The sequence below is a fragment of the Cupressus sempervirens genome, chromosome 6, assembly GCF_028749045.1.
Source record: "Cupressus sempervirens isolate cs-2001-9-10 chromosome 6, ASM2874904v1, whole genome shotgun sequence".
NCBI classification, from domain to species: Eukaryota; Viridiplantae; Streptophyta; class Pinopsida; order Cupressales; family Cupressaceae; genus Cupressus; species Cupressus sempervirens.
In genome coordinates this window covers 440,341,957-440,366,615 of record NC_143123.1, presented here as the reverse complement: position 1 = coordinate 440,366,615, position 24,659 = coordinate 440,341,957, and the positions used below count along the sequence as shown (strand labels likewise).

The 24,659-nt window shown below is 35.3% G+C and overlaps 2 long non-coding RNA genes and 1 pseudogene across 2 annotated transcripts; all 3 read right to left on the bottom strand.

Moving 5' to 3' along the window:
• Positions 1-12,648: 12,648 nt before the first annotated feature.
• Positions 12,649-17,157, bottom strand: LOC149552952 (uncharacterized). Its single transcript, XR_016353385.1, has 3 exons — positions 16,898-17,157; positions 12,958-13,183; positions 12,649-12,856 (listed from the first exon to the last, which is right to left on the bottom strand). It is a non-coding gene; the product is annotated as an uncharacterized LOC149552952 (long non-coding RNA).
• On the bottom strand, positions 14,844-15,533 carry LOC149552953 (uncharacterized). The gene is made up of 2 exons (XR_016353384.1): positions 15,322-15,533; positions 14,844-15,228 (listed from the first exon to the last, which is right to left on the bottom strand). It is a non-coding gene; the product is annotated as an uncharacterized LOC149552953 (long non-coding RNA).
• A 3,435-nt stretch (positions 17,158-20,592) lies between the features above and the next one.
• Positions 20,593-24,027, bottom strand: LOC149552951 (inorganic pyrophosphatase TTM1-like; annotated as a pseudogene).
• Between the last annotated feature and the right edge of the window lie 632 nt (positions 24,028-24,659).

Below are 24,659 nucleotides of genomic sequence, written 5' to 3'. Positions count from 1 at the left end.
TATTTCTTTAAGGGATTGGAAGAAACCTTCTAGAATTATGCGCTTCTATCTCTTCTTGAGGGGAGGAATGTTGTTTGATAGGATAAGGTTATCTTCAACATTCATTGTTTAGCTTTTATTTTCACTGCATAGATTTCACATTGAGGGAGGTTGTATGATATCTCTTCCTTATTCCTAAGGATAGGACATTTTCCTAAGATGGGATTTATACTTCTTATCCTTTAAAGACCATATTTCTTTATCTTCATTTATGAGTAAGCTTTTTCCCACAGAGTTTATTCTCTTCCTTATGAGTTATGTCATACTTGTGTACCTTATTAGGCTTTAGTTTTTGGATTAATTTCTTATCACCACCGAAGATGTTCTTGAGTGGGGTTTTAATGTAAAAACCTTAACTCACCTTATCTCATGAGTTTTATTTTTGTCTTGTATAGGCTAATCATGTTGATTTTTATTGCACCAAAAATATTGACATGTTATTGCTTGATAAAACCACTAGACTTATAGAACACGAAGGTAGTTACCATGCTTCAAATCACCTAGAGATAAAAGTTACAAACCTTGCAAGAATCCTACCAATGTAAGCATGAGGTTTAAATTTATGACCTAGGATCTGATACTAATGTTTGGTTTTTGGTGCACCAAAAGTTGAATTGGTTAATTCCCTTGAAATCAAGTTGATTATACCAAGTATGGCATTTCACATGATAAAGAGATTAAACCAAGTTGTATAACCAAGTATGAAATTTCACGTGATAAAGAGACCAAGGGGGCATAGCTTAAAAAAAAATTTCTTAGGAAGAAATTTAGTTAGCAAGGTGGTTATGTCTTAAATCCTATTGACACTCATCATTTGATTAATGTATTATATTAATTCAATTACACCCTTGATTATTTGGTTGGTTTATAACACTTTAGAATACTAGCCTTTCTTACAAATTTCTTGGCTTCCTTTTGACACCACTAGCTATGTAGTAGTCGATTTCTTTCTATTTTTCACTATTAATATGTATTATTATAATAAAAAGACTCTAATAGCAACCTAATCTTAGAGAATCAAAATTATGACATCTTTCTTGAATTGTCTTGATTTTCATTTAATAGGATTATATCACCTAGCTTAAATTACTTTTTAAAGACTTATTTTAATCCTTTGATCTAGTTCATTCTCACCACTTAGAAGGACTCTTTTGTTAACTAGGACCTCACCTTTTTTAGCATCTTTAGAATGTGATAATTTTGCATCTTTATCTACATGTGTAACTTTGGCATGGCCTTCAACTCTCGTATTTATCATTCCTTGGAAGTGAGGACACACCCTTCTTTGACAAAGTGAAAACATGTTCCATGGAAACCTCTTGTTCTAAATCATTTCCTTCTTCCTCTTCCTCTCTGATCTCTTTTATTATGATCATGGAAATGATTGAAATTATTTTCCCTTAGGTTGTGATTGGTACTACATGCCTCATCCTTCTTCTTTTGATATTTATTTTGGATTTCATAAGACCGTCCACCAGATCTTCCTCCATTGCCTCTTCCCCTTTTTTTCTCTCAAACTTCTTGTTTATATTTTCCTCTACCTGTAAGGAAAAATAATATGTCTCTTCAATATTATTCATTTGCATTGAGTTTCTGAGATCTCTACAAATGTAATAGCACCACCATTTAATTTTGGTATTTACATTACAAATGGAATTCATCTCTCTAATATTAGTTGTAATATGGACAGACATGTCCCATGCCCCTTTAAGAGACATGAATATTCATTAGTACTTCATATAATAGTTTTTTATTTCACACACACACACATACACACACACACACATACATCTTTAGTGATTTCTATCAAAGTGAAACCACACTAACATTAGCACTCCCTTTTAGTTAGGGAGGATAAACACAGGTCCATATATTACCTCAATGTAATATATGTGACCATATTTTTGTATTCATGAATATTGGCCTCCAGAATATCAACAAATGATATTCACCAAATACTCTAGCTAATGAAATTTGGAGTAATATCCTTCTAAATGTCATCTCATATGGCATTTTCCATTTACTCTTTGAGCAATGGCCTTTGGAATGTTGAGTTCCAAGATATTCATCAAGTCTTATGAGCAATGGCCTCTGGAATGCCATCTCATATAATATTCACCAAATACTCTATGTATTAGCCTCTTGAATGTCAATTTGCATAACATTCACCATGTACTCAAAATATTCATAAGGTATGTACACGCACATTCTCATAATGCTTACTTGATGAAGGGTGTTCCCTTTTATACTAAAAATATATGAATAATAAAGAAATAACAACAATTTACGAGAACAAAATATGGGATTCTTATCATCACTGCAAATGCAGAATTATATAATTTTGAAATATAATATGTAAACCCACATGGGTGCATTAATTAAAATAATTTACAAGATAGTTGCGAACTATCACCTAGAGTTGTCCTAGACAATCTACGAGCCTTCCTTATATTGGTAGTTTTACACTACTCAAGAAGTTTCTAGACATCAAACCCTAACCCCTAAGGCTAACCAACCATAAAATTCCATATAGAGTCTGCTCAAATTAATTATGACATTTTAAAAAAAAAATTCAGTTGGCCCAACTTTGGAAGATCATAACTTGGAAACCATTGTTTTGGTTGGCTATAATGGCTCCATTCCAAAATTCTCAACTTTTGATCTCCAAGGCCTTTGTTGTGCAAGCTCCATTCAACCCCATTTCATAGCCCATATAGGGCCTCTACAACCTTAAAAAATGAGCTTGAAGTTTTTCTACCAAAAGTTTACACCAAAAATCTATAATAACTTCATGAATACTCATGATATGGCCCTACACCTTAATTGACAAGTTTATATGCCAAATATAAACATCTACCTATGAAATTGGGATATTTCAAGCTCAAATGGCTAACTTACTAAGTAAAAGTCCTCCAAAAACAATATATTTACACTAAGACAATCCATATTCATGAAATATAAAAGAAATGTTTTTGAGTGATACAAGATTTCTCTTACACCAAGGATGCTCCTCCATTCGACATTTGGGGTAAATTGAGAAGTGACCCCAGTAAGTCTTAGATAGTTAGATGAAAACCAAGATGGTCAACTTCCTCCCTTGAAAGCTATGATAAATCCTATAATGGTCTCCCTTTCCATTTAACTAGATACTCCTTATATGTTTTCTTCCTTATGCTTCTTCCAACATTATTGTTCAATATCTCCTTGATCTCTTTCATAGTTGAAGTAGCTTCTAGAATACTCTGTTGTGATTTTTTAATTTCATCTCCATTATGTTCTTTATAATATTCTATCAAATCTTAAATGTTAATACTAGTGAAGTATTTAGTTCAGTAGGCAACTGCACTTCATAAGATAAGATAAGATAAGATAATATTATTAATATCCAACACTAGACCACAATAAGGGTCTATGGGATTGAAAGTTTACATCAAGAAAATAGTAGACAAACAGAGCACCAAATGGTGACCACAAAAGAACAAGTACAACAAAAGAAGAAGAAGAAGAAAGTAGGAGACAACATAGAAAAGATTAGGTATCCATCCTCGCAGTGAAAAAGTCCAACAATGATTGATCAATGTGGCTACCAGAGGCCCTATGATGAAGTTGAGTGCTACAAGAGGAGTGTGATTGGCAAACTAATCCCTTGCTGGGTCTCACAGATTTGGAATGGCTTGTATTAGGGAAATTGTACAAATGCTTCACACCCTAAACTGGAATTAAGGGCGAGAAGAAGGTCATAATTAGATGTGTTTGGGCCTGACTTCTAGGAAATGAAATCTACAAAGTATGATCACGAAGCTGCAAGGACTCACGGAGATAGAGCACAATGCAACACTAATCGATGTACTTGGAAAAATCTGAGAGGATCTACAATCTCCAAATAGATAGTAAAATCTCCCTCTAATTTTGTAGTATATGGGGCATATGAAAAGAAAATGAGTCTCAGATTTTTCTTTAGCTAAGGTACAAAGTGTGCACACCCAATCCTCTCTAGCAATATGGTGATCGACCTAGATCCAGAGTCTGTGCGAGTCCACCGTGAAGGAGCCAAGGGAGATACACAGGGGGTGTGTCTAGTATTTGTGTAAGTACTTAGGGTGAACAATAATCTCATCTCAAATATCTAAGTAGTGCTCGGCGTAGAAAGTCATTCTCGGACGTAGACCCCCTAGAGGATCCACCTAGGTCTGTATGTTATACTGCTTGTAGATGTCAAGTTTGACATGCTTGTTCAACTCCTGCCAAGAGGGGAGTAGATGAGCAAGAGCATCTAATGAGAATTGGTATGAAGGGAAATGGTCGATGTTGATCCCAACTGAACTTAGTAGGATAGTAGCCTGAGCATACCAATAGCGGGCTCTAGTAGCTAGATCAGAGTCTGCAATAACAACTAAGGAGCAGTAGGCTAAGTAAGGGTATCTGTGTTGGCCTTCAAACGAGTTTTCAATACCATGAAGATGGTGGAGAAACCAGATCAGGTTAAAAATGGCTACAAGCCTGAATGGGTGAGCTCCAAACTCAGCCAAAATATTACTGCGGGGGGTAGATTTGCGACATCTGATAATCCGATGGAGGAGAAGAGTTTAGGTATGCTTGATCATGGCCCAATTCAAGTCTAAAAGGGAAGGAACCCAAACCACCACACCATAGAGAACTATGTGTCTTACTAAGGAATCCAAGAGGGATAACTTAGATGATGTGTCCTGGAAGTGGTGTCTGAAGCAATGTCTCTTGATCATGGCAAGGTAACCCAACCCTTTTACTAATCTGAGGCTGAATGGCTGATCTCAAGCTAAAATGAGATCCAAAAAACTTAACCCCAAGGTATGTGTAAGATGATGTAATCTCAACTTCCTAACCCTAGAAGTGAAAATGGAGATGTGAGGTCTTCAAACTGTTGAAGACAATAACACAAGTCTTCTCAAGGTTCACGACCAGCTGTCTTATGTCACAAAAAGATGCAAGTCTATCCAAAATCCTCTAAAGACCCTCAGGAGAAGAAGCAAGAAGAACCACATCATCAAAAAAGAGAAGGATGGAGATCAATAGTTGGTGTAGATGACAACCATCACCTGGAAGTGAGGAGTCGCTGAGAAAATCCTTGAGCTCATCAATGTAGATCCTGAACAAGGTGGGCAAGAGATGGCATCCCTGCTTCACCCCGATGGTGCTCTAGATAGGGTCAAAGAGGTCCTTTGTGGTCCTGAGTCTACCAATCACTATCTCATATAACCTCATGATAGTTGTCAATAAAATATCAGAAATACCAATATCTCTCAGTCTCTAAAAAAGGGTTGCTCTAGGGATGGAATCAAAAGCCTTACAAAAATCCACAAAACAATAGTAGACTTTCTTTGAGTGGTGCCGAGCCTTCTTAATAATATCCCATAGTGTAAAGATATGATCCATGGTCTGGTAGTCTACCCTGAATCTTGCTTGACCCTTAGCCCTACAATTCCTCCTGTTGAAATCACTTGATAAAATAGTATTCAATGTTGTAGCATAAAGTTTGGCAAATGTATGCTCAATCATGATGGTCCTATAGTTTCTCAGATCGAAGGTCTGCCCAAATTTATGGATCTGGAGAATCATACCTTTTTAGTATTTTGCATGGTCCAAAATTCTTAATTTTCATATTATTATATGCACCCACTAGAATTCTCTCCTTACTCAAATGAACCATAACTTGATCTACAATCCAAAATTTCTTACACATGTTTTTCACATCTTCCTAATCCTTTTATTGTGTATTAATCTTTTTAATGTGCTTTTGTACCTCCTCATGGATGTTCTTCAAATGTTCAACAAAATCCTCCACTTCAACACTACTTATCTCTCTTTTATACAACTACCTCAATTCAAAGATATTTTGGGGATTGCTACCATATACAATCTAGAATGGTGATTTACCAATACTCCTATTGACAAAATTATTGAATGCAAAAAAAATTCATGTGTGCATACTAAATACATGGATGCATCGACCTGTACATAAACTCATATAATCATATCTTCACACATACAAACTTTTATTCATCCATGCCTTCTTACATCTGATAGATACATTCACCCATGTCTTCATACATTGGTTTATTCATAAGATAAGATAGATAAGATAAATTTATTAATGTCCAAAAAGAGACCAACGAGGGTCTAAGGGGTTGGAAACAATACAAAGAGCAAACGCTAGTAGAGGGAGCGCTAAACAACATCCGCAAAAAGAATGTGAAGGAAAAAAAACAAAAGAACCAAGAAACAGGAATAATAGCTAAGAACTCCTCACACTTCATTCACACCTTCACACCTCCATTCATCCATCATTCTTACATTAATCCATACATACAAACATTCATTCATACATACAAATATTCATTCACACCTTCTTATATTTGTACATACATACATTCATTTGTACCTTTGTTTATATATACTTTCATATACACACATACATAATTCATGCTTACATGCATAAATACGCACATGCATGCATGCATAGATCCATTTACACATGCATATCTAGCTACCTATCTATCTATACATACATGCATCCATATACACATACACACATTTATTCACTCAAAACATATTAACATCCACACATACATGAATGCATGTATCGATACATGAATCCATGTTTGTATGCACAAATGTATGTATACATACATATATTTCAATATGAATCTTTTCATGTACATAAACACATAGATGCATGGATTTTCCCATACATTCACTCATTGAATCATATCTTCATACATTCATTCATTCAATCATATTTGCATACATATATTCATTCATCCATGCCTTGATACATACATCTACACATTTATTCATTCTTTCCTTCTTGCATTCATGGACACATGCATGCATTTATTCATACAAACCTTCATATCTTCATACATGCATCAATATACACATGCATGCATTGATAATGTAGTTGTATTTGTACATGCATGCATGCATAGATACATCTATACATGCATATCTAGCTACCTTTCTATCTATACATATTTGAATCCATATACAGATTCCTTCATACATTCATTCATCCTTGTATACAATTTTTCATACATGTGCTCATTTATTCAATCATTAATCCATACCTCCATACATACGAACAATTAATCATACCTTCATTTATTCAGCCACACATTCATACTTTTATTCATTCACAATTTCTTATATTCATACACACATTCATCCATGCCTTCATATATACATTCATTCATCCATTTAATCATACCTTCATACATTCATATACCTTTATGCACTCTTTCATACCTTCATACATTCATTTAACTTTATACATTCTTTCATACCTCATTCATTCATTATTCCATACATTCATACATACCTTCACATTTATTCATCTAGTCATTCATTCATACCTTCATACATACATTTGTTCATACATGTCTTGATACATTCATTCAATATTTCATCCATATATACACACTGATCCATGCATTCATACCTTCATACATACAATCATGCATCCATTCAATTGTACCTTCATTCACCCATTCATTCATTTATACCTTCATGCATTCTTTCATTCATCCATACATTTAAAATACCAACATTCACTCATTCCTTTATTCATTTGTTCATTCTTTGTACATTTATATGCATTCATTCATTCATTCAATCATACCTTTATACAAACAAGCATTTGTGTAACACCTCGCCAAGGGATACAAAAGAATTAACCTAAAGTTTTACCAAGTTTGCCAATTTTTATTTTTTTTTAAAAAGCAAGAAAGATAAATCATACACATTAGCACATAGTAGCGGAAGCAATCACATATAGTCATCTATAAGCCACTAGTACATTTGGGTTCATTTTTTGACCTTTATTGGTCGAATTTTTGAACCAATTTTCAACCAAATTTTGACCAAATTCGACCAACCCATTGGTCAATATTTTTCTGGTCAAAATTTTGACCAACTCACTGGTTGGTCAAAATTTTGACCAATCTATTGGTTGAAAACCCACCAAAGCCATTGTCTAAGTTCATACAGGAATTGGTCAAAATTTTGACCAATTAACGTCGAAATTTTGACCAACAAAGGTAGAAAAAAAATTAGGCATTGGTGGAAATTTTGACCAATGAAGGTGGAAATTTTGACCAACAAAGGTAGAAAAAAATTTAGGCGTTGGTGGAAATTTCCACCAACAAAGGTAGAAAAAACCCAGGTGTTGGTGGAAATTTTGACCAATGAAGGTGGAAATTTCCACCAATAGGTAGGTGTAAATTTTTTTTAGGCATTCTATAAAACAGTTCACATGTTTTGCCTATGATATGACATTTTACATGCATCCTACACTCTCTCATCCGGCTAATGATGGATTACGCAGAGTGATCTAAAACCATGATTCTAAAAAACACACACAATCAAATCCAAAATGAATTTGCACTACAAATGGATTGTGGAAATCTGATATTGTTAATTTTGCATGCATGTCTACCAAGACAAATATATGTTTAGGTTGTGATTGTCCTGGTAGACTTACCAATATCATATTTCCACAATCCATTTGTAGTGCAAGTTCATTTTGGATTTGATTGTGTGTTTTTTAGCATCATGGTTTCAGATCACTCTGCATAATCCATCATTAGTCGGATGAGAGAGAGTGCAGGATGCATGTAAAATGTCAAATCATACGCAAGGCATGTGAACTGTTTTATAGAATGCCTGAAAAACACCGACAGTAACTAATATGAAGAATACATAATTAGTTATATGATTGAGAAAAATCATGTACCAGTGACAAAAAAATTTTGACCAATGGGTTGGTCGAATTTGGTTAAAATTTGGTCAAAAATTTGACCAATAAAGGTCAAAAAATGAACCCAAATGTACTAGTGCAAGTATGCTCGCCAAGTTGACTCTTTGAGTTCGATCATCAAGTCACCCCACTAAAGTACCTCATCAAGGTTAGTCTTTAGGTCTGCTCATCGAGCTTGCTCAGCAAGTCAGCTTGCCATGTCGCGTCTCTAAGTGGCCTCGCTAAGTCGGCTCGCCAACTTGCCCCACCAAGTTGCCACTTTAAGCCCACTCACCATGTTAGATCGCTAGGCCAACTCCCCAAGTCAGCTCGCCAAGCTGACAATTGAAGTACGCTCTCCAAGTCGACTATTCAAGTACGCTCGCTGAGTTGACTCAGAGTTTATTCATCAAGTTGCCCCACCAAAGCGCCTCATCAAGGTCAGTCCTTAAATCCGCTCACCAAGTTAGCTCGCCAAGTCACCTCACCAAGTTGGCTCGCCCACATGTCCCACCAAGTCCCCAAGTTTGCTCGCTAAGCCGACAATTCAAGTGCACTCACCAAGTTGACTCTTTAAGTTTGCTCACCAAGCCCATCCCCTAGGTCAACTCTCCAGGTCAGCTCGCCAAGTAACTCCCACCCAGTCACCTTAATGAGTTGACTCTTTCAGTCAGCTCACCAAGTCTACTGTTCAAGTATGCATGCCAGGTCGGACCGCTAAGCCAGCCCACCAAGTCATGTCACCAAGTCGACTATTCGAGTACGCTCTCAAAGTTGACTCTTTAAGTTCGCTCATCAAGTCACCCCACCAAAGTGCCTCATCAAGGTCAGTCTTTAAGTCTTCTCACCAAGTCAGCTCGCCAAGTCACCCCACCAAGTCAACTTACCATCTCGCCTCACCAAGTGGACTTGCTAAGTTGACTCGCCAACTTGCCCCATCAAGTCGACTATTCTTTTATGCTCGCCAAGTTGACTCTTTGAGTTCGGTCATCAAGTCACCCCACCAAAGTGCCTCATCAAGGTTAGTCTTTAGGTCTGCTCATCGAGCTTGCTCACCAAGTTAGCTCGCCATGTTACGTCTCTAAGTGGCCTCGCTAAGTCGGCTCGCCAACTTGCCCCACCAAGTTGCCACTTTAAGCCCACTCACCATGTTAGATCATCAGGCCAGCTCCCATAGTCAACTTGCCAAGCTGACAATTGAAGTACGCTCAGCAAGTCAACTCTCTAAGTTCGCTCACCAAGTCCGCCCCCTAGGCCAACTCTCCAAGTCAGGTCACCAAGTCACCCCCACTTGCCCCACCAACTCGTCACTTTAAGTCAACTCGCCATGTCAGCTCGCCAGGCTGACTCCCCTAGTCAGCTCGCCAAGCCGATAATTCAAGTACACTCACCAAGTCGACTCTTTATGTTTGCTCACCAAGCCTACCCCCTAGGTTAGCTCACCAAGTCACCCCCACCCAGTCACCTCAACGAGTCAACTCTGTAAGTCAACTCACCAAGTCGGCTCACCCAATGGTTTTACCACCTTACTTCGGCAAGTTGGCTTGTTATGTGTGCTTGCCAAGTTGCCCCACTGAGTTGCTTCTCTAAGCCCACTCACCATGTCAGCTCACTTGGTTGGCTCACCAAGTCGACTGTTCAAGTACGCTCACTAGGTGGGCTCGCCAAGTCACCCCACCAAGTCGACTGTTCAAGTACACTCGCCAAGTTGACTTTGAGTTCGTCCATCAAGTCACCCCACCAAAGTGCCTCATCAAGGTTAGTCTTTGAGTCCGCTCACCAAGTTAGCTCGCCAAGTCGCCTCTCCAAGTGGCCTCACTAAGTCAGCTCGCTAACTTGCCCCACCAAGTCGCCACTTTAAGCCCACTCACCATGTCAAATCGCCAGGCTGGCTCCCCAAGTGAACTTGCCAAGCTAAAAATTCAAGTACACTCACCAAGTCGACTCTTTAAGTTTGCTCACCAAGTCTACCCCCTAAGTCAACTCTCCAGGTCATCTGTATCCCTTGCTATAGGTGGACTTGATCTCTGGCAAGCTTATTTTGACTGTATCTTTTATTTTCAACAATACCAATATTTTTAACTTGGCCTAGCCCCATCCTATTAGATGCTTGATCCATGTCACTCTGCTAGTAATGCATAAGAATAGCATGTGTATTAAAGATAAATCACTTGAGCTAGAAACTGTATCCATCTTTATGAATCTAAAATATGACATAGCAAAAAGTGGAATAGCTCTGATGGAGAAATATTATGGATGAGCCAACTTCAGCATCAAATGCCTGAATAACAATCAAAGTATACCTCAAATTCATAATATTTGCAACAATATAGAGACCTTCCTCTTCGTTCACTATCTACATTAGCCATTTGATTAGATGTATTTTGAGAATTAATGGAATGGTTTCGAGACAGCAATGACCAAGAACCAACAAAGGAAAATCTAGCTAGGAAACAAACGATTGATTACAAAAATTTTGAAACTTGAAATAGAAAACAATCATTTTATCTTTGCCCCTAGATAAAGAAATAACTCTAATAGTAACAAATATCAACGTGCACTTTAGCTTAGAAAATTAAAATCCATAGAAATCAAATATTTAACAAGTTATAAAACCATAATAAGTTCAAGGCCATTCATCCACTGAATGATTATTTGACTGCTCAATACATTGAATTAATAAGCCTAATTAGTCATCAGAAAACACACCAAATGCTGAGTGTTAATGTACTTGGCCGTGTTTCCATTATCATTGACCAAAAGGAGACCAAGTATTTGCATTACAACTGAAATGGCAGTTAAAATCTTATAATTAATAGAGCTCAAAATTTCAAAGGAAACCCTCATATTATTCCTAGAATTGGCATAAATTATGGCTAAATCTAACCTGCACAGCATGTCGGTGAAGTTGAACTATGTACAAAGGAAGTGTACCAATATTTTTCCCTTTTGCAACCATTTGAAATAAAAGTTGAAGTGAATCATCTTCAATCAGACTTTGTGCTGCTCTGTGGCAACTAGCCAATGCCTTCAGTATATGCACTATACTTCCTTCTACCTAAAAATGTTTAACCAATAACCACTATCATGCAGATCCACTTACAATTTTACATTAAAAAAGCATCTACATATAGTGGATGCATGCACTTTCATAAGCAAAGGACCTCCCATATACATTGTGGTGTCTATACATTTGCCCAAAAATAAATATAAATCTATTAAAAGATAATATAAAATTGTCCAAAAGTGAAAATTATTACCCAAAGAAGATCAGAACATGATAAAATTGGAAGTCGCGAGATAAAATGTCTAAATTACTTTTAAAGTTTAAAGTTCAAAAACATGAGCTTAGTAGTTGAAGACATATAGCATAATCATTGAGTAGAAAATAAACCTTCACAACTAGAACTCCTCATCCAACAAACACCCACACTGAAGTTCTAATATATATTGCAAGCCTAACATCTTTGCAAAGGACATTTTCATTGTGAAGTGACTAAAAAAAATTCAGTCAAAATCAAATTTGATAAAAGAATCCAAATAGGAAAGCTTCTCTGCAAAAAATACGCAGAACTGAACCAAAAGAACTTTCATTGTAACTTCAATCCGTCTGACGGGGACTAATTTATCCTCACATTATTGAAATTTTTTCATATCAAAAGAAGTATGCAGATCATTTCTTTGGTAGTACATATTTTGAATTTTTTTACAGTTGGTAGTTTACTTGGAGTTAAATTTGTTTAGACCTCTCAACAAATTTTAATGTCTTAAATTTGTCTAGACCTCTTAACAAATTTTAATGTCTAACTCCTTAGAAATCTTCTCCTACATTCTCTTCCTATTATTCCAAAGCTATGTCAAGTGGAGTTGAGGGCAAATGACCCAGATATGCTTCAAAAGGTGACTAATTTGTTGAGAATGACCTGCTTTATAATAGAAATGTTAAATTTAGGGAAGTGACACACTCCAAGATTGAGGATGCTAATTCTTGTATCCTCTTATGAGTTGCACTGAGTTCATGTTTATCACCTGTGCATGGTCATTTATCTGTGTGTGACAGGCAATACTCTTCTTGAGCCGTGTATCCTCGTGGACCAAAATTTCAATAGAACCAGAAGTCAATAGAAAACATTGTGTTGCATACTTACATTAGAATCTTCCACGTGATAGCTCTGAGAGTCCACAACCATGTGGGCAGGCTTGAAATCTGCTATATAAGGCATAATTGTAGCAGTCATTAAGCATACACCATAACCTAGTATAATCTCACTGGGCTTGCAGTTCTGTTCGTAATAAGTCCTCTTTGGCATAGAATGCATTGCTATGAATGTTATTGGCACCAAGTTCTTCAACTTCAACATTCACCTCTACAACCTACATACAAATTTTCAATTATTAATATAACCACCAAAAAGCATCACTGTACAATACATAATGAGCAAATTATTTTATTTTTCCAAAATGTTCCGACTGTGGAAGTCTACCACTAAAATATTGACCCCAGAAAACCTAAATATATTTGCAGCCACTAAAACTATCATTACAAAGTATGAGCCAAAACAAACTGAATTAAATTCTTTGCCATCCATTCTCTATCATTTCAACTTTACATTTTTAGGTTTGCAAATTCTCAGTCTTATATGGAATGCTTGATTCTTATGTCTGAATATCGAAATAGTAGCAACATGAGTGTGAAATCAAAACCTGATAAAAGTTCTAGACTAAACAACATTTGTACTTGATAAAAGTGCCAAAAGAAGCCATATTCATAGTTTGCAACAGTACAGATAAAGGACACTGTTAGACACCTAGATCTGCGAACTTGTCCTAAGCCTGTCCTCCAATCTTGATGTTTCCAAAGAATCCCATGATCTTCCTCATGCAAGAAGACACAATTCTCAATAGTTTCAACTCCTCCAGTGAAATTTTTGAAGTGTGCATCAAAATATTTGATATAACCCAAACAATCACACAGGCAATATTGTTTGTCATTAAGAGTTTTTTGTGCTTATTTGAGAAAACATCTAATTTCTCACACCTGTTATTAAACAAATACATTTATACAAAATTTAATAACTAGATCCATGTCAACTGTCATGTGCACAATATGTCTATTAGCCGAGAACCTTTAAAATCATTTAGAAGCAGCGTAGAATTCAAATATGATAGCTAAAGAGTTCTTATCCTCCTGCACAAATTAGAGATCGAATCATTTAATAGAAATCATTTAATAGATGGATCCATGTCATTATGTGCACAATATGTGTATTAGCCAAGAACCTCAAACCTTTTTTTAAAAGCATCTGTATGGACAGATTAACATTTTTTTGTGTTACAAAAAGACAATTCTACAAAGAAAACTAAAGTAAGATCGGTTATTTTAAACTAAACATAGAGAGAGCGCCGGATACAAATCAGGGAGTTCAGAATTTCATATACTTCTAGCAAAACTAGATGTATTGTTTTATAGCTAGAAACACCAAATCCATGTACACATTTGAGTGGTTGCCTCTGATATACCTCCCTTCACAAACCTGAACAAATCCAGCACTCCAACAAAATAGCTAAACAGTCTTGACAGTCTTGACGACATCCAACATATACATTAAACCTTATGCACAAGATCTACTTGCCTATGGTTATTGTACGTGAGTACTTCTAGCAGGAGTATAAAAACTGTATGAATAGCACAATTCAAACAAAATTATAGGATCTAATCAATTCTTTAAAATCAATTAGAGATAGTGCTGAAATCATATAATTGAGTTAAGAGTTTGTTATCCTTCTGCCACAATTGGTTGTATTGTCATTATAGCTGGAAACAACAGATCCATGACTATTGTGGTGTGCTATCTCCTACTATGCCACAAACTGAACCCTCCTTTTGAGTCGAGAATTTATTATCCTCTTGCCACAGTTAGTTGTATTGTCTTTTAGGTGGAAACACCAAATTCATGACCACTGTGGCGAAAAAATTATAGGATCAAATCGATTCTTTAAAATCAATCATAAAGAGAGTTCTGAAATCATATAATTGAGTTAAGAATTTCTTATCCTTCTGCAATTAGTTGTATTATCTTTATAGGTGGAAACAACAGATCCATGACCACTGTGGCGTACTATCTCCTACTATGCCACAAACTGAACCCTCCTTTAGGAATCTAAACAAATCAAGTACAAAGGAAACAAAATAAGAGTTATAAGAGACAACGATTGCAGCTAAACATTACTTCTAGAATGCTAATAAAAATCTAACAATATCTAGGACCAAATTAGATATACAAAATCAATCATAGAGGCAGCGTTGAAATCAATCAGGGAGTTGAAGAGTTCTTATCCTCTTGTCCAAATTAGAGTTATTTGTATCGTCTTATAGCTGGGAACACCCCAAATCCATCACCATTGTTGTGTGCCATCTCCTATTATGCCACAAACCAAACCCTTCCTTTAGGAACCTAAACCAATCGAGTACAATGGAAACAAAATAGAGAGTTGTAAGAGACAGATTGCACCTAAATATTACTTCTAGCAAGGGAAGTAAAATCTAACACAAATCTAGGACCAAATCAGTCATAGAGGCAGCATTGAAACTTGAAATCAATTCAAGGAGTTGAGAGCTCTTATCCTCCTGCCCAATTTAGAGATTGGATCATTTAATAACTGGAGCATCATATCCATGTCAACTGTGATGTGCACAATATCTCTATTAACCCAGAACCTCAACCTTCCTTTACTTGCATCTGTATGGACAGATTTACATTGTTTTGTATTATAAAAAGGCAATTCTATAAGAAACTAGCATCAAATCTGATCTTTGAAACTAACATAGAGAGAGCATTGAAATCAAATAAGGGAATTGAGAGAATTTCTTATAGTATTGTTTTTATTTCTTTAATTTTTAAAGTAATTTTGAAACAAATTCAAAACTTCTTATGCATTATAAGAGGTATAATGCCAAACATTTTTCAAAATTTTCCAGTAAAATTTTCCATTTAATGTTCATTATTCATACATAATGGTCGGACATAGAAGTTCTAGTTCACTACCAAAGAAGTTATAATAGCTCTATTTAAATTGATGCAGCTTCACCACTTGGCGTTATAAACAATGATTAAGCAAATGCCTGGTGATGAGAGTTTTCTTTGGTAGTGTAAGTATTGCAGCATTAGAGTATACAAGTGATGCAGAGTGGCAACGGAAGCAACTTCAATGCCTCTTGTACTTCTTTATAGTCTTTATACTTGTCATCAATCAATGGTACTTGTTTCAATTTGTAGTCCTTCTGTCCTTCAAGGAATCTACAAGAAATCAATGATCTTACAATCTCTTAATGGCACTGCAACAAAGAAAATTTGTTTCTGCTTCGTACAATTCCCAACACACACCACTTCAATGTTCAAGGACCCCTTGAAGGTTTCTATGTGCCTTACCCTTGACAAATCCCTATGACCATCAACTCTGCCCAAAGAACACTAGACTCACAGATAACTCGCTTTCTGCCCACACAAATTGTATCCCAACAATCATAGTGACAGATATAACACAAGTGTACTCCCAAAGGTTAACACAAACCTTGAAGACTCCAAGTCATTTACAAGCTTTACACTATTTAAGACTTGCCTTTGTTGATTCTTTGAAATCACTAACACAACCCCAAACTTCTTGCTGTCCACCTTTGAACCAAATAGCCACCGCTTGACTGTGACAGTCATTACAAAACTGTACCTCACTGATCTATTAGTAACTTTGGAACATTCCAAGTCACTGATCTGACATAAGGAGATGTTTATGGATTCTCTAAACTCAGTCTTGATAGGGTATGATATATGACAGTCATGCCAATCTATGATTCTGTTGTTTTTGTTGAAAAGCACAGACTTCCAATCCTTGACCAGACAAAGGATGGTGAATCAATGTATTTTTAAACATTTGATAGTCTTCCCCAACATCTAACATCTAAACTTACTCCAGCATAATGAAAGTGTTCAATGCGCATGCAGTCCTAGCAGGCCTATCTAGGCTTGATTGCAAAGAAACCCTACCAAAATGGGTACATAAGCCAAAATGTTAATGTTAGGAATGTCTTACAATTGCCTCATGACTTGCACTATCCACCTTGATTGATTGAGTCCACACATTTGGTCTGTGAGTTCCATTTGAACTGTTCCTAGGCCAAACTCACCTGACTGCTTGTCCTAGGGCACGGGTTTAAAAATAGTAAACCACATCCTCCGAGTCTCTCCTTTTGAAATCCTTAAATAGACTCATCAAACTATACAACACCAGAGTTTCAAGTAATTTGGTCAGTTATTGTAACAAAGCCGCGTCCATTTGCATGAAACAGATTGGTGAGGGTTTCTGACCTAGTCAGAGTGAAACAGCAAGATCTCGCTCCAAACTGAACCAAATTCCTTCAAACTTGTTGCATTTGAAAGAAGACTCAGAGCACTATTCGTTCATATGACTTTTAGACCCGTGCCAATCTGTACAAGTATGGAAAGGTTGTTTGCAACAGCAAAATTAGAGAGAAAACAGAGAAAATTTTATTGATATCAAAATAACTCGTACAAAATGATTGAACTCTGCCTTGTGACAGGTTCACCAATGGTTTTAAAGACTTCCTGCCTGATCCAACTGCTTTGGATCGCAGGAACAGTTGAATTTCCTAACTAAATTCAGTTTTTCCATTTGACAACTTTTTGTAAAGTTGTCAAAATGTTGCATTACAACATTTTTTCCAACATTAAAACATTTTGGAGCAACTATGTAAGAAAAAGTGCTCTTATTGACCAAAATTGAGACTAACTCCTAGCCTGTACTCCTAAAATGTAGATATGCATAATCAAAGACCTAGATGCCATTGGCATGAACCTAAGCCTAAGGGTCCTATAGGTGAAAATCCATTGGTTTATAAAACACCAAATGGCCTAACACCTTCACAAGTGGACCAAAAATCACTAACATGACCTAAACCTACCATAAAGCATTAAACTTCCTTTAGATGACCCCCTTGACACAAGGGTGCCCTGCACCAACAAGCTCATACCATTGTGTGAAAGATGACTTATCTATCATCCCAAGAGACAAAATAAAATCTTGTTGAGGGCCAGATGGCAAAGGGCTGCCACAATATCTCTAATAAACTTGTACAAGCTAGCACTTACAAATCTATGACAAACAATATTTGAATCCCACTTGTAGGAGACATATTGATTTGAAATATACAACTTTATCTTCCCATGTAGTATTCAGTTGGTCCTAAATGTAGCAGATAAGCTATGCAAGTTTTTCCACTTGGGAAAGTATTGTTATGCATTTGATATTAAGGAAAATACAACATAGCATGACAGTTATCAATATAATCGTTTCTTCCAAGGGTCCCTTAGAGAAAAATCTTCTTTTACTGGATGAACACTTTTAGTCAAAATATCACTAAATCACCCTAATCGGGGTTGGTATGCACTAATCTAATATAGTAATTGCTCTCTTTTGTTCAGGGCAGAGTTCATAGAATGATCACAAATATTGTGCTGATTTTAAAGACACACACATTTACAATATCACTTTTCTCATTTAATGGATTGGCTACTTCATGATGGCTCCACTCATAGAAGAGATACAAGTTCTGACGATGAAAAATTATGGAGATTGTTAAGAAAAATAGTACATAAATGGGAGAAAGTAGGGGAATTTGATAGTGGAAGTTAGAATTTCTCCAGCATTGAGGATTATGGTTGGAGATGTGTGTTCCACAACATAACAAATAAGGATATAAAATTGTCCAGGTTGTTACAAAGAGTTTAAAGACCCCACGTGATTTCGCAAGATGCAGAGGCAAATCTTTTCAATACAAATATAGCATTAAGCATGAAAATAAATGCATGTGGCAAATTAGCAACCAATGTGAAATCACCATCAAAGCTTTTTAAGCTTTTGAAGATAAGTTTTGAGCCTTGGTCTAGATACTATTTAAAAGCTCTCCAAGTGGTTGACAGTAAAATCTCTTAAGCTACCCCTATTTTCCCAATACCTCTTGAAACTTGCCAATTGATGTTCTCCTCTTAATGGTGATATTGTTGGGAACATCACAGCCACTTCCAAACAAAGGAAATATAATAAATTAATAATTTCTGAGCCATTTGTCACAGAAAGAATTCACATGTATAAAAAAGATGATGTTGGAGGACGGGAACCGAGTCAACAGGCATCTCAATAAAGATATCTTCTCTTCGGAGTAAATTCACTACCCAGGCCTCTATCAAATCTTTTTAAGTTGGATAACTTCAACCATTACCATTTTCCTTACAGTTATAGATACAATGGATGTTATGGAAAACAATTAGTATTCTAATAGTAGCAAAAGAAATAACCAATTTAAACTCTTTGTAACAATAACCAATAAGTATGTATAAATCTTTAAATAAGCCCAATTTCAGTGGATAAACCTAAACCGACAAATTTAAACTCAAAAAATCAATTAGAATTGCAATTTTCTCAATCCTACAAAATTGGACATACTAAAAAGCATCATAAAAATAAGTTATGATAAAGTGAAATTAGACTCATTATAAGCCCTAAATAAAGATAGCACTGAATTTCAAAATGCATTTATATATCAATCATACCACTCTAACTCACAACTATAGTGAAAAATGCCTGTGAATTCATAGCAATTTTTAGATTCACGGTAAAGTACCAGCTATCATAAAAATAATGCAATAACTATAATTTCCATAAATATACTAGGAATTGTTAAGCAATCAGATAGCAATTATTTGGAAACTTACAGTAATCAAGAATCTTACAAGTAGTGAATTAATTTTACAGCCAAGAAATTTGCACATTAACTCACCTAGCTCAGTTTTGGTGAATTTTTGGCAACTTTTGACTTGAAAAATCATGGTACATCTTGCAAGTTTGTATTGAGTGATATTTCAAACTATAGATGGAACAAAAAAAGTAAAATAATAATTTCACTGCTAGTCATTTAGAGCCCATCAAAGAAGCTCAGTAAACATATTCTCTAGAAGATTGTTATAATATGAATCTTCCATAAAGTTTGTCTTCCAGAAATTCTGATATAATTTGAAACATGATCCATAGGTGACATTCTTCACATATTGCAAATAAATAACAAACTGGAAAACCCATGATATGACTAAAACACTGCTTCTCAATTGCTACCACAGTACTATTCTATACTTGATTTCTTTGTATAAAAATGAAAACCTCTAATATCTAGCATCAGAAAAAGAACACAGGAAAGACGAGTATCAGAATTTGAGAGATACCCAATCCATAAATTCATGTTTGACACAACGAACAAAGAGATTGAAAATACCAATCATGTCAGATCATGCAAGCCAATAACAATGGTGAAAATGATAACAATGTACCCTGTCGAAATCAAATCTGGATCCTATAACAATGGAACAAAATAGTTAAAAGCAAAGAGTATCTTCCAACCAAAATATATAGCAGATGGAAACACCTCAAAGTTTAATAGTATGTCTTTATATTTCCAGTTTAAAAAAAGAAAAGGAGGATCAAGGAATCTTAGCTTCAACTAACCATATGTCCAGCTAAAATAAAAAAGTACTAACTGAAATAATTATGATAATTAAGCCATTTAACAGACAAAAAATATATACATTAAAAGAATGCAAATATAGGCCTTCATATTATTACATGGTGAAAATGATATGGCCAAAAACACTTTTCAGGATTTCAGAAAAATACCTTTTATTATACTAAGTCTTTAACCCAAGCTTTGCATCAAATATCTAGGAAAATGACCTGGGATTGGTAGCCTCAGAATCATTTTGCAATAACTTGGACTTAAGGTCATCGGGAAGTGCCTGTCAAAACACACAATACATAAGTACAAAATATAACTTGAATGAAAACTCGGTGACTTGTTTGGTGTATAAAAATATGATATGAAGCTTTGTGACTCAATCCCTACCATTATTTCAGCTGTTAACCTCTCAAGTTGTATTTGCTCAATATAGGAGTGAGGAATATATGACCCATCAAGGCCCAATTTCCGAGCAACCTCTGCAACTAAGGACCTGTCCTTACCCTGGACCTGATGATGAATTCACAACAATTCAAATCAACAATTTTCAAAACATCAAAAAGACAACAGTACCTCCCAAATGAATGCCTTTCATAGCCCAAAAAGTCTTGAAATGTGTTGAATACCTGTATGTACTTCTGTTGTAGTTGTTCAAGCTTATCAACTTTCACTATCACCCTATCATTTGTGAATATATGACTTGTTTTCTTCAATGATGAAGTTGTTGTCTATCCTAGGGCCATCAAGCCTCCAAGAAGACAGACACCAACTTCAAATGTTATCCTTGGAGATATGTTAAATGGATGATCTGTAACCCATTCCTACTATCACAATGAAATTCTATCATTTCAAAAAAGTAAAGTGCACCAAGTAACAATGACATAGCAACTACTTTTAGTTTGAAATGAAGACTTTCACTATCTGAAAGACAACTTCTTGGATAAAGTGGATTTCAGTTTTACTAAGAAAGAAATGGGTCTTTCTTAAATTGGAAGATATTTGCAACTACAAACATAAAATTTACATATTAGATCTTGCGACTCAAAAAATATGTTAGATCCTATTATAAATTGAGGCGAGGGACAGAGTCATAATTACCTCAAACATAAGGTTGTATTTTCCCTCTCTACTTCGCATCCTTAGGTAAGACTGGCATGTCTCTGCATCTTCCCCAGGGGGCAAAAGATAGATGTCATAAGTTTCTTTAGTTTTTCCAAGATCTTCTATGCACAAAACTTCCCTAATTTGGTCCTCTATAATAACGCGACTAGATTGCAAAAAAAGTAGTAGGCACATGTATCAGGAAACTAAAGTGTCTAATTACAATTATCCATTGAGACACTTAGCTAAATTATGATTTGCATCAGATCATAAGATGTTATATTATAATACCTTCAAAATGTAAGTTGGGGTTTGAAACCCAGAAAAAGGATTAAATTTAATGATAATTTTATTATGTGCAATCTCCAGTTGAGGTTCAATATGCACCTTATACATTGGATAAACCTGTAAAATCCATTCTCGCATTTAATTAAAAATTTAAAAAATATCATTTGTAAATGCCTCTCATTAGAGAACACAAAGACAAATATCTATAGATAACAATCCAAACTATAGTTCTTGACAACAGACACCAAGCAGCTTTGTTCTTGGGCATCATCACCATTTAAAATACATAAGATCCTGCCAGCAATGCAAATTAAATTTTGAAGATTGTTCTCTTGTTTCTTTATTCCAATGATCAATCAATAATAACAATATACAAAAGACGAAGGCAGACAATAACCCATGCTTACAAAAGGAATTCTCAGAAGTAATATAAGCTTTAGCAGTGAACTCCATATCTTGGTTCCAGTCACACAAAGCAATGGGTTTTGGACCAGAGGCTAATGTATTGTTCAGCAATAATCTAAATTCAGAAGGGAAGTTTTGAATCCACAATTAGTAGCAATACATGCTTAAAAGACATCACTTGAATCATGGATAAATGAGGAGTTTCATGGAAGAAATCTTGAAGTAAAGTATGACATTCATGATACCATTATACATTGAATAGGCCAACAAAAACTGTCCATCCATGTCTCACTTCCTCATTCAGTAGGGTTTTGTTAAAATGATTTTCCGCTCTACTGTAATTATCATATTATATATTTGTTAAAATTAAGTATGTTTTTTAAAGAGGAAAGTAAAATAAAATTACAAATCATCTGAGATGTGTTTTGGTATTGAGCTTCAAGGGAAAAGTGTACACCAGACCATCTATGGGGAGCAAAAACAAATGCAGGTGTGGTCTGAGACCAAACAAAAGCATTTCGAAAGCAAAGTTTCATTAATCACAAAGGTAGAATTTATGACAGTTGTTTTTTCAAATATTTAATAGATCTAAGTCAAAGATATGCCAAGAATTATTATTGGTACTTATTTAATGCCAATTAGAATTGAGCATGTTTGTCCTGCATTTGGTATGTGCACCTACCCACAGTACTACACAAAGGAGATTTAAGCATGACAGGACCTAGTAAAGTTATCAATATGCTATAGTCATTGACTACGAAAAACTGGAGATAGTGATGTGATTCTTAAAAGATATAACAATAGAACAGATGTCTCCTTTAAGTACAAATAAGCCAGCTATGTGCACGTGCATGTCCTGCAGTAAAAGATGCAAACTTATGATTAGATACAATGTGTAAGCTCAAATACTCGAAAGACAGGCAAGTAGCAGCCATACGACACATGCATAAGCAAACTAAATATGTAAAAATCTTGTCCCTATAATTCATCTTGTGTAATGGCCCTTAAACAAATAAATGAACCAACAAAGAGGAGATTATTCTCAACTTGCTATATAGGTATGTTGGTTCCCAAAAGGAACTCCCTTGCCAAACATTATAAGGAAAAGTCAATCTACTGTTTCTGATATTTGAGAAATGATCTCTGTAGGTTCCTGACCACAACGTCCAATATCCCTAAGAACCCACTTGACAAGATCAAAGTGAACACCTCCAGTGACAGACACACAAAGATCCAGTAATGGCCGTAATTGTTCATTTAGAGCATGGATACCCTCAATGATAACAATCTTAGATGATGGAACTTCAACATCCCTAGAAAATAATTCACATAAAATGTTAGCCAACTCTAAACTTCAGTTCAGGCAATTCCTAGACAGCATTTAATATTTCTTGCAAAGCATTCAAAATTCAAAACTATTATATTACAAACATGTGACAATTACAATTAATATGTTTCATGCAAACTAAAAGTCAAACCTGTAGCCAGTGCGACAGCTGAGTTTAAAATCATATACAGGAATTTTTATAGGTTTCCCATCTTTTAAATCCCTTATGTTCTGAAGAAGAGTACCATAATCGGTCAGTGCTGGATCTGCCAATAAAAATACAGGGAGAAATCTTAACAATATGATTGAGATTGCATTTGTTTTTCTCAGTAAAAGATGCAAACATCCATCTTTACCCACCAATAAAATAGACTCCTGCATGAAGAATTGGCAATATTTAGAGAAAGGTTAATGGAATCCAAAAGTACATAGGAGGACAAATATAACAATACAGCCAGTCAACTTTTTCTCATTAAATTTGGATGTGCAAAAAGATAAGAATGTACTGTATCTACGCATGTTCTGTATCCAAAATTATCCAAGAATTGATCAAAACATTCATATCGAGATCTGAATCTTAATTCCCAGCAACAGAAAGCAGAGAAAGAATTCAAAAATTTCCAAATAAAAAATTTAGTGTCTTTCGTGTCTATTTGGGGAATGAGAACAGACTATTAGCTTCAACTAGATAACAGTAAAGCAAAGCAAAAGCATGCTGTAATGAAATAACTAGACAGTTGAATTCAGATAATATCACCCATGATTATGGATGCATTGTTGTTAGCTCTTTTCAAACTGCAAAGCACATTACTCAAAGAGATGTCTAGCAAAGAATTTGCAACAAATTAAGAGAATGATTCTTACCATCCGATCAGTATAGAAATTCCTCTATAGTTTTCAGGTCTTATCTTCAAAAATTGACATATTTAAATAAAGAAAAACAATTAACTCTCAAAGAATACTAAATAATCTTTTCACTTTTTATTTCATTAAACTGTCTCAATTTCTTTATTGCGCTAAAACCAATGTCCACAAAAACTATTAAAATTTTGAAGAAATTTTCTGATTTCTATATGGCACATTCTCAATGATCTTTACCGTTATGATCTATCTTAATTCCTGACACCTTAGGCAAACCACCACTATTCCCT